Source organism: Cupressus sempervirens, chromosome 11, assembly GCF_028749045.1.
Source record: "Cupressus sempervirens isolate cs-2001-9-10 chromosome 11, ASM2874904v1, whole genome shotgun sequence".
Lineage (NCBI taxonomy): Eukaryota > Viridiplantae > Streptophyta > Pinopsida > Cupressales > Cupressaceae > Cupressus > Cupressus sempervirens.
This window is the reverse complement of record NC_143128.1, coordinates 19,792,320-19,808,660: the sequence shown is the minus strand read 5'-3', so window position 1 is coordinate 19,808,660 and position 16,341 is coordinate 19,792,320.

Here is a 16,341-nt window from a genome sequence, read left to right as displayed (position 1 = left end):
TGGCTATAGATTGCAATCATGAAAATAAATCAGTGTCAATTCAATGTACAAATTCCCACAACATTTCCTTATGCCAACCTATTACTGGCTAGTGAAACATATTGTATTTTAACTTAAAATTTGTTTTTGATGGATCAAAAACATATTGTCAAATTATGATACAAATCTTTCAAGACTATAGATGTCAAGTAATAGATGTCTTGCATTCTTGGTTTAATGTAAAATTTTCCACAATCTTCTTCCACAAAAAATATGTTAATGAACAAGAATTTATTATAGCATAACATGTATAATTTTGGGGGTGTGTTGGTCAAAGATAAATATCATATTAGATGATACAATTGGTTAGTAACATCTTTGAAAGGCTTTAGATAGTTATCATTGTTCTAGAATTTATATTGTGAATATATTCCCCTTATTCATGTAGGTTATCTCTAATGACCCAAGAAAGCAATTTCATTTCAAAGGACCCAAGAAAGCAATCTCATTTCAACTAAATGACCACATAGAAAAAGCATTTGTAGAGATAATAAATAAAAAGTAGATACAAAAAATAATCCTATACAAGGACAATTAGTTCAACTGACACTCAAAGAAACACCAAAAAACACTTCTACAATATTAAACCATATCCAGACTCTATGCACTCCACTTGGCCACATGCCCTGTTATATATTTAGGTGACACTGTGGACCATTTTAAGTACTTGGTCCAACATTTGATGTGAAGCTTAAGTAACACTGAGATCATAGATAGATAAATAGAAGGGCTATATTATTTTTTGCATTGGCAAAGCACGTACTTATGTTGATGTGTCTAAGCCATGTGTAGTAGGCAGTATTTAGGATAGCAACAGAAAAGTTTTGTAGGTAACTTATGATAGACATGTATCCTAAAAAAAATTGAACCATGAACTACTATAATATAAGTAATTACCAAACAGATTAAACATTGGCACCAAACAGATATGCAAAATGTAACAATTATCATCCAAGATCATTGTAGATCAAAGCATGTAAGAAAATCATTCTTTATTCACATTCACAATGGATAGATAGAATTGAGCCCTCATAGGCTAAAACTAGAAAGACATCAATCAATCATTTGATTCCATAGAATTCACTCTTTTATTTGTGTCATATGAGTAGCAACATCAAATGTCTCTCTCTTGATAAAAACCTAGATTCAGCATTCTGCAGTTTCAATTTGTTTAGGGGGTTTATCTAAAATTGCATTCATTTTTCTTAACATATTTTACCTATTAGTATGATCTCAAATGAATTATCCAAGCAAATCAAAGCTTACAATATATCCTCACAATCAAAATTGTTGAATCTAATATTAAAATACACTTGTCTCTTCTAGCCTTCTAGGTGCCAATAAGGCTAATTTTTCAGAAATAGGAAGTAGGAGTACCATATGGTTGACTTATAAACATGTAACTAAGAAAATTGAATTTTCTCTACACAATCTACACATGTTCCTGAAGGCACCTCAAGAAAGTTAGATATAGCAGATAGGTACAAGTGTTTTGTTGGGACCATATGCTTGATTTTTTTTCCTCTAATAGTGTTTCAAGCTTGGAAACAAGGTTTGTTGGGTGTTATTCTTCGGTTGTTTAGCTCTACAGCCTAAAAGATTCATTTCCATTGCTTCTATTTCTTCTGCCAAATTGGGGGTGGTTGTAGTTACAAAGTACACATTGTTTTCTCTCCTAAACATATGGTAGCTAGATAGACATATGCCCCTCCTTGGACACATTTATCCTATCTGTATGGATATGATATGGATACATATTAGATAACATACCCACACGAGCCCAACAAACCTTAATTTTTAGACTATGCAGGATACTGTGTGAAAATTTGACATAAACCTTCCTAAACTTATTTAACAAAATTTGAACCAAATGAGGATGACAAATGAAATGTTTTTTCTATTTTGGGGACCCATTTTTTGGGTTATCTTCTGATGCAACTCTACAATTTTTTTTGCATAGTGAATTTTTTAATGTAAACTTATAAATATGTATGGAGCAATTATTTGTCTATATTGGTTTAGAAGTAATGCAAATAGGGTGAGATTACATTTGGGTTTACTTTTGGTGATGTCATTAACTAAAGTTCAAGAGACTCACTTTGTATCGTTGAGTTCATCATGTAGGAATGACAATGATGCTAAATGAAAATTTTCTAACTCTTAAGTGTTTGTAGAGCCTATGGAAGCATTAATTATGTAGAGCATCTTGAGTTAGATGTTTCCTAGGGTACATTTAGACAGTCATCATTAGCTGAGAAGCAAGAGACTCATCTTGGATAGTTGAGTCCATCACATTGGATTGACAATCATACTGCTCAAAAAAATTGATCTAGCTTTGATGTTCTTGGAGAGCGTAATGCAAAACATAATATTAGAACTTCAGTTTGGGTGTTTGTTGGATGAGGAGTTCTAGTTGTGAAGGTTTATTTTCTACTCAATGATTATGCTATATGTCTTCAACTACTAAGCTCATGTTTTTGAAGTTTAAACTTTAAAATTAATTTAGACATTTTATCTCGCGACTTCCAATTTTATCATGTTCTGATCTTCTTTGGGTAATAATTTGCACTTTTGGACAATTTTATATTATCTTTTAACAGATTTATATTTATTTTTGGACAAATGTATAGACACCACAATGTATATGGGAGGTCCTTTGCTTATAAAAATGCATGCATCCACTATATGTAGATACTTTTTTAATGTAAAATTGTAAGTGGATCTGCATGATAGTGGTTATTGGTTAAACATTTTTAGGTAGAAGGAAATATAGTGCATATAATGAAGGGATTGGCTAGTCGCCCTGGAGTAGCACAAAGTCTGATTGAAGATGATTCACTTCAAATTTTATTTCAAATGGTTGCAAAAGGGGAAAATATTGGTACACTTCCTTTGCACATAGTTCAACTTCACCGACATGTTGTGCAGGTTAGATTTAGCCATAATTTATGCCAATTCTAGGAATAATATGAGGGTTTCCTTTAAAATTTTGAGCTCTCTTAATTATAAGATTTTAACTGCCATTTCAGTTGTAATGCAGATACTTGGTCTCCTTTTGGTCAATGATAATGGAAGCACAACCAAGTACATTCACACTCAAAATTTGGTGTGTTTTCTGATGACTAATTAGGCTTATTAATTCAATGTATTGAGCAGTCAAATAATCATTCAATGGATGAATGGCCTTGAACTTATTATGGTTTTATAACTTGTTAAATATTTGATTTCTATGGATATTAATTTTCTAAGCTACAGTGCATGTTGATCTTCGTTACTATTAGAGTTATTTCTTTATCTAGGGGCAAAGATAAAATTATTGTTTTTTATTTCAATTTTCAAAATTATTTTTATCAGTCGTTTGTTTCCTAGTTAGATTTTTCTTTGTTGGTTCTTGGTCATTGCTATCTCAGAACCATTCTATTAATTCTCAAAATACATCTAATCAAATGGCTAATGTAGATAGTGGATGAAGAGGAAGGTCTCTATATTGTTGCAAATATTATGAATTTGAGGTATACTTTGATTGTTATTCAGGAATTTGATGTTGAAGTTGGCTCATTCATAATATTTCTCCATCAGAACTATTCCACTTTTTGCTATGTCATATTTTAGATTCATAAAGATGGATACAATTTCTAGCTCAAGTGATTTATCTTTAATACACATACTATTCTTATTCATTACTGGCAGAGTGACATGGATCAAGCATCTAATAGGATGGGGCTAGGCCAATTTAAATATATTGGTATTGTTGAAAATAAAAGATACAGTCAAAATAAGCTTGCCAGAGATCAAGTCCACCTATAGCAGGGGATACAGATGACCTGGAGAGTTGACCTAGGGGGCAGACTTGGTGAGAAAACTTAAAGAGTCGACTTGGTGAGCGTACTTGAATTGTCATCTTGGCGAGTTCACTTGGGGAGCCGGCCTAGCGATCTGACATGGTGAGTGGGCTTAAAGTGGTGACTTGGTGGGGCAAGTTAGCGAGCCAACTTAGCAAGGCCACTTGGAGAGGCAACTTGGTGAGCTGACTTGGTGAGCGGACTCAAAGACTGACCTTGATGAGGCGCTTTGGTGGGGTGACTTGATGAGCAAACTCAAAGTCAACTTGGTGAGCATACTTGAATAGTCAACTTGGTGACATGACTTGGTGGGGTGACTTGGCAAGCCCACTTGGCAAGCGTACTTGAACAGTTGACTTGGTGAGCCAACCAAGTGAGCTAACGTGGTGAGTGGGCTTAAAGAAGCAACTTAGTGGGGCAACTTGGCAAGCACACATAACGAGCCAACTTTCTGAGACAAGGTGGTAAAACTACTGGGTGAGCCAACTTGGTGAGTTGACTTAAAGAGTTGACTCATTGAGGTGACTGGGTAGGGGTGACTTGGTGAGCTGATCTAGGGGGCAGATTTGGTGAGCGAACATAAAGAGTCGACTTGGTGAGCATACTTGAATTGTCAGCTTGGCAAGCTAACTATGGGAGTCATTCTGGCAAGATGACATGATGAGTTGACTTAAAGTGGCGAGTTGGTGGGGCAAGTGGGGGTGACTTGGTGAGCTGACCTGGAGAGTTGGCCTAGGGGGAAAACTTGGTGAGCGAACTTAGAGAGTCGACTTGGTGAGTGTACTTCAATTATTAGCTTGGTGAGCTAACTAGGGGAGCCAACCTGACGATCTAACATGGTGAGTGGGCTTAAAGTGGCAACTTGGTGGGGCAAGTTGGCGAGCCGACTTAGCAAGGCCACTTAGAGACACGACATGGTGAGCTAACTTGGTGAGCAAGCTCGATGAGCAAACCTAAAGACTAACCTTGATAAGGCACTTTGGTGGGGTGACTTGATGACCGAACTCAAAGAGTCAACTTGGCGAGCATACTTGAATAGTCGACTTGGTGGGGCAAGTTGGCGAGCCGACTTAGTGAGTCCACTTGGTGAGGCAAGATGGTGAGTCAACTTGGTGTGACAACTTGGTGAGCTAACTTGGTGAGCGGACTTAAAGACTGACCTTGATGAGGCACTTTGGTGGGGTTACTTGATGAGTGAACTTAAAGAGTCAACTTTGTGAGCGTACTCAAACAGTCAACTTGGTAACATGACTTGGTGGGCTGGCTTGGCGATCTGACCTGGCATGCGTACTTGAACATCAGACTTGGTGAGCTAACTAAAAGAGTCAACTCATTGAGGTGACTAGGTGGGAGTGACTTGGCGAGCTGACCTGGAGAGTTGACCTAGGGGATGGGCTTGGTGAGCAAACTTAAAGAGTCAACTTGGTGAGCGCACTTGAATTGTCAGCTTGGCGAGCAGACTTGGGGACTTGGTGGGACATGTGGGCGAGCCAACTTGGTGAGGCGACTTGGTGAGCTAACTTGGTGAGTAGATTTAAGGACTAACCTTGATGAGGTGCTTTGGTGGGGCAACTTGATGAATGAACTCTGAGTCAACTTGGCGAGCACACTTGAACAGTCAACTTGGCGAGCGTACTTCAATTGTCAGCTTGGCAAGCTGAATTGGGGAGTCGGCCTGGCGATCTAACATGGTGAGTGGGCTTAAAGTGGCAACTTGGTGGGGCAAGTTGGCGAGCCGACTTAGCGAGGCCACTTAGATATGCGACATGGTGAGTTGACTTGGTGAGGAAGCTCGATGAGCGGACCTAAAGACTAACCTTGATGAGGCACTTTGGTGGGGTGACTTGATGACCAAACTCAAAGAGTCAACTTGGCGAGCATACTTGCACTAGTACATTTGGGTTCATTTTTTGACCTTTATTGGTCGAATTTTCAACCCAATTTTTTACCAAATTTGACCAACTCACTAGTACATGATTTTTTTGAATCATATAACTAATTATATATTCTTCATATTAGTTATTGTCGGTGTTTTTCAGGCATTCTATAAAATAGTTCACATGCCTTGCGTATGATATGACATTTTGCATTCATCCTACACTCTTTCATCTGGCTAATGATGGATTATGCAGAGTGATCTGAAACCATGATGCTAAAAAACACACAATCAAATCCAAAATGAACTTGCACTACAAATGGATTGTGGAAATATGATATTGGTAAAATTGCATGCATGTCTACCAGGACAATCACAACTTAAACATATATTTGTCCTGGTAGACATGCATGCAAAATTAACAATATTAGATTTCCATAAACCATTTGTAGTGAAAGTTCATTTTGGATTTGATTGTGTGTGTTTTTTAGAATCATGGTTTCAAATCACTCTACGTAATCCATCATCAACTGGATGAGTGAGTGTAGGATGCATGTAAAATTTCATATCATATGCAAGACATGTGAACTATTTTATAGAATGCCTAAAAAAAATTTACACCTACCTATTGGTGGAAATTTTCACCAACGCCTAAATTTTTTTCTACCTTTGTTGGTCGAAATTTCCACCAACGCCTAAATTTTTTTCTACCTTTGTTGGTCAAAATTTCCACCTTCATTGGTCAAAATTTCCACCAACACCTAATTTTTTTTCTACCTTTGTTGGTCAAAATTTCCACCAACGCATAAAATTTTTTCTACCTTTGTTGGTCGAAATTTTGACCAGTTCCTATATGAACTTAAATACTGGCTTTGGTGGGTTTTTGACCAATAGATTGGTCAAAATTTTGACCAACCAGTGAGTTGGTCAAAATTTTGACTAGAAAAATATCGACCAATGGGTTGGTCAAAATTGGGTCAAAATTTTGACCAATAAAGGTCAAAAAATGAACCCAAATGTACCAATGGGAAGAAGAAGTTTATATAGAACAACTAGAAGGATTTTTTGATGCTAACAACAAAACATGGTATATAGACTATACAAAGCTTTATATGGTTTGAAACAAGCACCAAGAGCATGGTATGAAAGGCTACATAACCTTCTCATGAAGATTGAATTTGAAAGGACTGATGATAATAACAATTTGTTCTTAAAGACAGAGCAAGGCAAAGATATTTTACTATCTAGGATTTTGGTTGATGATATCATATTTGGAGGTCAAGATACTTTATGTAAGGCTTTTGTAAATGGAATGAAGAAAGAAATTGAAATGTCTATGTTTGGAGAAATCAAGTTCTTTGTGGGTTTGCAAGTACATCAAATAAAATTTGGTATATACATCACTCAATCAAAAAATGTATTTAAAAAGATACTGAAAACTTTTGGATTGGAAGATTCCAAGCCAGTAAGCACACCTATGGTAACAGGACAAAAATTTTCAAAGAATGATGATTCAACTAAGGTGAATCAAGCTTTATACAAGTCTATGATTGGAAAACTACAATATGTGGTACATAGTAGACCTGATATTGTATTATCTATTGGGATAGTTGTAAGATTCTGTGCCAATCCCCAAAAGAATCATTTGATGGTTGAAAAGAGAATAATGAGATATCTGAAAGGCACAAAAGATTATGGTCTATACTATAAGAAGAATGGAAAATTTTAATTTAGGAGCCTACATTAATGTTGATTGGGCTAAAAATATTGATGACAGAAAGAACACTAGAGGAGGAGCATTTTTCTTGGGAAAAAGGCTGGTTACATGGACTAGCAAGAAACAAAACTATATATCTCAAGCTTCTATTAAAAATGAATATGTTATTACTACAGTAAATTATACAAAAATTGTATGGATCAAACAGCTACTCAAAGGCATGAAGGAGGAAATCACTAAACCTGTGATACTTTATTATGATAATAGAAGTGCTATAAATATCACAAAGAATCTTGTGATGCACACAAAGACTAAGCACATTGCAATCAAGTATAATTACTTAAGAGAGTTAGTTCAAGACAAAGAGGTGAAGATGGAATATGTTAACACAAAAGAGCAAATAGCTAATATCTTCACAAAAGCATTACCTAAGGATGCTCATGAGTATCTAAGAAGTAAACTAGGGGTGATTCCCCTATCCAAGGCTATGTAAGAAACACAAGAAGTGCCCTACATCAAACAAGTTGATCGACATATGTTACACATTGATGTAGTGGATTTTACTTTAGGAGCTACCTAAAGTAATCAAAGAGCTGGAGCTACAAATCAGTCACAAGCCAGGTGACAGATGGAGAAATTGACAATGTTCATATCTATATATTAAGATGACAAGTCTTTGGCATTGTTGTCAAAGAGGGAGAAATCTATAAAAGAATAATATAGAAAGAAAGACTCAGAGGGAGATAGTGTACAGGTACTGATTACATCTACTGAGTAAGAAGGAAATAATGTAGGAGTCAAAAGGAAGAGTTGATTATCTATTGATCAAAATAGAGTTTTGTAACCTACAAAAGATGAACATTGTTGGTAGAGGGAGAGATTTCAACACAAGGAATTATTTTCTTTTTAGCATTAATGTTGGTTGTATTGATTAAGTTTGGTTTGCTATCAATGTCAAAGATGGAGATTGTTGAAAATAGATTGATACAAGTATGAAATATATTTCAATCATTGTTTTGTCATTGCTGTCAAACCTACTACTTGATGGTAAGACAATTGCTTATATAATTTGAGTACTATCATTTGTTTGATTGATGAAGAGAATTTAATCAAATAAGTTAACAATAGCACCTAAAGGAAAGGTTGAGTTATGATATGGAAAAGAAGTACAAAGATCAAATAAGACAGTGATATTATAGTGCATTGATTATCTACTTTAGGTTGCAAAGGATGGATACATTGATTAAGCCTAGAAGAACAAGAGAGAAGAATTGAGTCTACCACGCTTGATTGAGTGGACAAAAGGTGTCGAGAAAAGTTAGTGCAAGCCGAGCAAAAAATTAGTTGGATTTGAGTAAAGTCAAAATTCAGTGTATGCCAAGTGAAATAGTGTTAGCCGAGTAAAGTTTAGTATATGTTGAGCACCAGTAAACTTTAGTTCATACCGAGCGATTTTATAGTAGATGTCGAGCAACGCAATATGTGTCGAGCATTAGAAGCAAGTAAATGTGGAGGGAAAGCATTATGAAAAAGAACATAAATTTGATGAATCTGAGCTGACAAGTTTGATTTCTTGGATTGTGTGAACTGTATGGAAGATAAGCTTGATGAGCTGGTGGCACAGAATTCAAGATAAAAAATTTTGAGGTGAATTCAAAGGAGATTGAAGGATAAGTTTCTAGAAAGAAATCAAATGAAATAAAGGGTAGATTTATTAAATCCTACCTAATCCCATCAAACCCTAAAATGGACAATGGAGGATGAATAGCAAAGGATCCAATTTCTCTTTATAAGGGAATACAAGGCATGAAACAATAGTTGGCATGTGTGAGAACCTAAGGAAGACAAGGAGTCTTGGGTATTGTTTCATATGGTGGCCAAAATATAGAGTTTGTAATCAGCATGCAAAGTAAGAAGACTTAAGGGAATGGATGATTGAAGGGTGAATAAGTTGTCAGAGCTGAAGTGTATGAAAGCCGAGTAGAATGGAGGACTAAAATAGAGATTTTTAATCAACAAGATGAAGTTGTAAGTTGTTATCAGATCAAGCCTTACTGTTACTTTCTAATCATTGTATCAGTCTAGGGTAAATCCTTTGGATTAAGGTTGACCTACAGTCATTTGTAAATCCTTTAACTAGGTGACGTTCCAAGTGAATAATCAAAATTCCTCTAACAAGGCTCACTCCTAACAGGGTGATTGAAATCCTTCAACTAGGTCACATTTAATAGTGTGCATTGTAACCTTTAATAGGATTGGTCTTTCACAGGGCATCACTCCATAAGAGTGAGAATTAGTAGCATGTTACTAGTGGTTTTTTTCAAATGGGATTTTCACGTAAAATCATTGTGTCAAATGTGTTATTGAATCTATTATGTTTCATACTTGCATTTTTGCAAAGTTGATTTCACAGTAACCTACAAGTTTAAGTGATTATATGATCTAATGGATGCATGTGTTATGAATATGTTTTATGGATATGGGTTCACTAATTTGTGAAAAGTTTTATTTTTACATATGAACCTTGGATAACTAATTCACCCCACCCCCCCTCGAACACAAACTAAGAGATCCATCCTGGATCAGATGCCTAATGAAGTGCATGTGAAGCTCAATGTGTTTGGTCCTCTGATGATCAACTAGGTTGCAATAAATGTGTATAGCACTCTGATTGTCACACCAAAGAAATATGGAACTATCAAGAGGAAATTCAACCTTTGTCATCAATTATCAAAGCCATAGAACCTCTTGACTAGATAGCACATATGCCCTGTATTATGCCTCTATAGATTATAATGTGTGAGAATGTTTCTTCTTGCAAGACCATGTGGTAGGAAAGGAACCAAGACAGAAAAAAAATCTAGAAGTAGAATTTTGATCATTAATATCACCAGCCCAATCTGAGTCTATATAATCAACAATGTGAGGATCCCCTGATGTGTAGTGAAAGCCATAACATGTAGTACCCCATATGTACCTCAAGATAAATCTTGCTAATGACTCTCATGTGGATCACATGAGAATCTAGAGACAAGTCCAACCACAAAGGAAATATCAAGACATGTGTGTGTTAGGTACAACAAACTACCCACAAGTTGTTTGTGGTAGATAAAACAACACCTGACTGAAAAGGTGTGGGAGTAGGCTTGCAATTAAGAATATTGAATTATTGAAGCATATAAAGAGCATACTTTTGCTAGAGCATGGCTATCCCATCTAAAGATTGAACAACTTGTAGGCCTAAAAAATAGTGGAGAAGTCCAAGGTCTGTCATCTCAAATTGCTCTCTTAAAGCTCATTGAAAACTCTAAATCATAGAGGATGAGCTACTTGTAATGATAAGATTATCTACATATCACACAATTATCAATAAGTGAGCCCCATGATGTTGAATGTACACTATAGAATAAGAATGACACTGAGTGAATTGTGAAGCAAGCAAAAAGGAACCCATCTTCTCATACCAAGCTCGAGGGGCTTGTTTAAGACAATATAAAGACATCTAAAGCCTACATACCATAGAAAAGTCTTGCAAAAAACCATGATGATCTTCCATATATATCTCCTCATGTAGGTATCCATGAAAAAAGGCACTCTTCACATCCATTTTAAATAATATCCATGCCTGAGAAGTTGCAAGAGAGAGTACAAAGCAAATAGAATTTATCTTGGCAATAGGAGCAAAGGTCTCAGAGTAATCAATACCCTCAACTTTGGAAAATCCCTTCACAACAAGATGTTCCTTGTACCTATCAATAGAACCAACTACATCATACTTGGTATGGTACACCCATTGAAACTGAACCAATTGTCTTCATTTTGGAAGAGGACAAAGATCCCAAGTGTGAGTTTTCATCAAAGAAGAGTACTCTTCATCCATATCCCTATCCCAATCTAAGTGTCCTATGACCTATGAAAAACACTATGGATCATCTAAAATGGAATGGCTCAATAGTCTAGTACCAGATGTCTGAGCACGAGTGCGGCGAGAATCTGAAGGATCTCCTACCATAGGTCCTACTGCATCAACATTATCAAGAGCCCACTTGGGTACTCGCTAAAAATCTGGTGGAGGTGGTGAAGGGAGATCAACATCAAGATCTTACTCAAAGAATACATAAGCTTGTAGAGGAGAAGAGGAAATACTAGGTAGTGAGGAAGAAGCTAGTGATGAAGGCTCCATCTAAGGATAATGCTCATCAAACTAGACATCTCGCTGAAGCAAGACCTCTCTAGAATTAGGATCAAACAACCTGTACACCTTCACAATCTCACAATAGCTAGAAAATATGAGTGGTCAGCTCTTCCTCTTCATGGCTTTCCTCTAAGCATCTGGAATAAATACCCAAGCCTCACTACCAAAAATGGAAAATGTAGAAACACTGGTCTTGACATGAGTCCAAGCCTCCTTAGGAGTCAAATGTCATAATGTCTTGTGAGGCATCTAATTCTAAATATAGTTGGCACAATTGATAGCCTTAGCCCAAAATGAAGAACTCATAGCTCGAGATTGTATCATACAATTGGCCATGTCCCATAATGTCCTATTTTTTCTCTTTGCAACCCCATTTCACTGAGGGGTATGGGGAACTGTGAACTAATGTTATAAACCATGGTCAGTGCAAAAATATCTAAAAGACTAATCCTCATATTCCCTGTCATTGTCAATATGTATACGCTTGACTAAAAGACCAGACTACTTCTCCACAAATGTCTTAAAGATTTGAAATGAATCAAAGAGTTCAAACTTGTATTTCAAAAAGTACACACATGTGCGTCTAGAGAAGTCATCTATGAAGGTAAGAACATATCAAGCACCTAAAAAGATGGAGTGCGGAATGACATAAGATCATTGTGTATCAACTCTAATGGTGCCTTAGCACATGTGGATCTACCTATCAGAAATGGATCTCTATGATGTTTTCCAGGTGTGCAAACTTGACAAACAATGTCAGTACAAGAGATCTGAGGTATCCCAATCACTAGCTCTTGTGTATTCATCTATTGTAGATATCTACAATTCACATGGCCAGAACACTCATGTCAAAGCTTGCTCACTATGTCTACATGAGCAACAAGAGAAATACCTGTAGAATCAGAGATCTCAAAGCCGTCAAGCTTATATAAGTCAGACTAAAGATCAACAATCCTAGTAGCAACAACCAAGTCAGGATCATGGAGATCTTGAATAACCACATCATGTGGTCAGAACTCAACTATCTTACTGAAGCCAAAATTGCATATGTAAAAGATAGACAGGAGGTTTATGGAAATGGCTAGAACCAAGAGAACATATTGTAGTGAACCACCCTCTAAAGAGATAGTGCCTAAACATGAAATTGAAAGTTGTGCCGAGTTGCCAACTGTAGTATGTGTAGTAACACTCTAAACAAGTGAGTTAACCAAATTAGGTGAGTGTTTTATATGGTGGGAAGAGACTGAATTAAGAATCCAAGTAGCTGATGAAGACAATGCTTGTGCAAAAAGAGTATGTCCTTTCCCTAAAGAAGGAGGTGGTGGATTTGGAGAAGAAAGACTATGTTGCTACATGGCCTCCTCTAAATCCTCAAGACATTTCCAACACCTAGAAACTATGTCCTTCCTTGCCACAAAAACTACATGGGTCACCTATTAAATTCTTAGTCTTGGAGGAAGACTAGCTAGACTTAGAAGGTTTACCCTTTGAAGTGGATTTTTGAGCATCTAATCTAGAAGAAGTCTTGGAGGAACTCTCACTGCCTGTTGTATCTTATTTGGGCTTCAATTTCTTCTTTGACTTCCCTGTAGATGTCTGAACAACCAATGTCTAGTTCTTTGGTCATGTGAAAGAGTCCAACTATGAAAGCTTGGCTTGCTCTCTAGTCAACTGATCACAGAATACCTCAAAAGTGGGCACAGTAAATCTAGGACCCAAAGCATCTGTAGTGGAATGGAATGTAGAAGAGAAAATCTAAATTTTTCCTCGAAGATTTGACAGTATCATATAAATGCACTCCTTATCAGTCTTCACTTTTCCACAACCCTGTAATAAAGATCTTTGTTGTTTGAACCTCATCAAAAAGTCCTCAATAAAGGGAAAATCATCTGGTACAAGTGATGAAGGCTCTACCTCAATCTGAAATGCTCTAAACTCATTGATAGTACCAAAGAAGTCCTTAAACTTGGCCCATATTTCTCAGGGGAGTTCAACCCATCAAGATGAAACTACAAGTTGTCTGAAACATTCAAAGAAATCAAACCCATGGCCTCATCCATCTTATTTCTATGTTGCATTACCTTAAAAGGCCTCTGTAAAACTTCTTGTACTTCATCTAAACAAGACCACAAAACCTTTGAACAAATAAGTTGTGTCATAGAACATGCCCATGTATGATAGTTATGTGGTTTAGAGGAACTAGACAAGAAGAGCTCTCAGCCATTTTTTAGAAGGTGTTTTAATTTTTTTAGAAAGTTTTGGTTTATTGATGTAAATGGCAGAAACAATAATATAAAACACCCCCCACAATGCAAAAAAATGAACCCCAGATGCCAGAAGGAATGCGTATACAAGCAGTAAGAAAAAAATGTTTCAATTTGAGAATCGGATTTACTATTGAAAAATACTGATGAAATAATAGAGAATTTTGAAAGTAGTCAAGAAGATCTTTTTGGCACTTCTTTCAGATCAAAAAATAGAGCTAAAACGAGCAAGTTATGCCCCCCCAAAATGCATAAAGAATTATCAGACTTTGACATAAAAAAACATGTACCAAACTAGAAAAAAAATGTTCAAAAAATACCTTCACCATCATATCCATCTCAAAATCATCTTTCTGATGATATCTTGTTAACCCAAAAACACCCCTATATGCTCAAGTTAGAGCCAAAAAACCACCAAGTACCCTAAATTTGCAAAAAAAATCCAAAAATAAATAAATTTGGCTTTAAGTTTGAGCAACCTGGTCACCCATGTGACCACAGGTGGGCTGGGCTTGGTAGAGGTGGCCCAAGGGTGGAGGTGGTGCTCTACGGCGATGGTGTGGCTAGCGGTGATAGAATCACTAGCAGTGTGTAAGAACAGTTGACGGTTTAAAACAAACTGCAATGGTAAAATTAAAACTAGTTGCACTTTTTTTAAAGCTTTTTTTTTGCAATTTTTGCGAACTTGTGTGCCAAGGGCCGTACGATTTTGGTAGGCAAAAAAATTTGCCTCAAAATGAAAAGTTGACCAAAATATGCATGTTTTATACGGAAATAAGGGTCTTGATGTTCTCTGAATCCAACTATGAGGTTTGTTTGACCTCAAAGTGCTTTGAATTTTAGAGACCCCCTATTTTTACAAAAAAAAAAAAAAACTTGAAAACAGCCAGATATGTTCTGTCAAATCTTCATTCCTCTTTTTCTCCAAATAATAACAAGCTACAATAGATATGGTTTTGATAGATGAGAACAAATCCAAAGATCTAGTAGAACACTTGCATGCAAGAACCTGTCACAAAGAAGAAAAAGATGAGAACACAAGGATTTGACTCAGAAAATATGGAAGAATATATTATCAGACAAAAAGAATGAATGAAAATACAATGGATCGATCCTAATAAAGCAGATTGTAAAACCCTAATAGGGAAACCCTAAAAGGTAAATGAAATTTAATAATTAATATTTAATTATTAAATAGAAATGCATGTGCATAAAGTGAAATCTTAAGAAGGAAGTAAAGGATAAATAAATTCAATTCAATTAATCCTTTACTCTAACAGAAATGATGTTTGATCTTAGTATAATGATCTATGATAGGTCCTAGACAAGATGTCAAATCATATACATTGAAATGCACAATCAATGAACCACTTACACGATCTTCATAGTCTAAAAACATATTTTTAAAAAAAAACTATTACTAATTTTCATCTTTTTCAAATTGGTGACACTTAGTAGCCTAATTACTAGGTGAATTTTCTCTACAATAACCTAGTTTGTCATTATTATGTGATCTTCATTACATTTGTGTTCATTTGAAAATTAAGAGAAAAATCAAGTACACAATTAGATAAAGTAAAGGAGCTAAATTGAAAGTTCAAGAAAAAGTCCATGTAATAGTGATCCGTGAAATATATAGGCTCACATAGGTCATGAGCATAGCCAACACATAGAGAATATTGAAAGAGATTGTATGCATCAAAAAGGAAATAAAAATACAAGGTACCATACATTTCTTAAGTCATATATGCAAATGGTTGATCATTAGCTCCAATTTCCTTCTAGAACCTACAAGGTTTACAACAAGAGAGTGAGGGGGTAAGATCTAGAAAGTGTTAGAGTAAATAATTAATTTACTAATTATTTATTCTATTTACTTAAGCTTACTTAGGTAAATGCATTTATTTATTAGTTGTAGTCTAGGAGTTAGTTATAAGTTGTTGACAATATGGGAGTTTGTTCTCTCCTAAGTCATACTTATCCTCTCACATTGTTCGAGGACTTTCCACCTCATGTGGATGTATGCTTAGTTGTCACACTTATCTCCTAGCCTCTTCTAGCTTGTTCTAGGAGATTCCTTGAGGCCTTTATAAGTGGTCTCTCCCTCATTGTATTTCAACATAACATCACTGCTTGCATAGTGTAAATACATATTTTCTTGTGTTGCAATGTCTTGTGGTCTTTCATGTCCATTTAGGGTTTTTCCCTTGCTCCATGCTCTTCCTTCCTTGGCTTCTCTTTGACAGGTTTTTGCATAAAGGTGATCTTGGGTGTCTTCAAAGTTAGATTTCATCAACTCCAACATGGTATCAGAGCCTCCCTACTGCTGCTTCGTTGAAAGATTTTTGAAGCCGTGATTTGGAGTCACAAACCCTAGTTTGTTTGTGCATTTTTTCTTCAAATCAAGG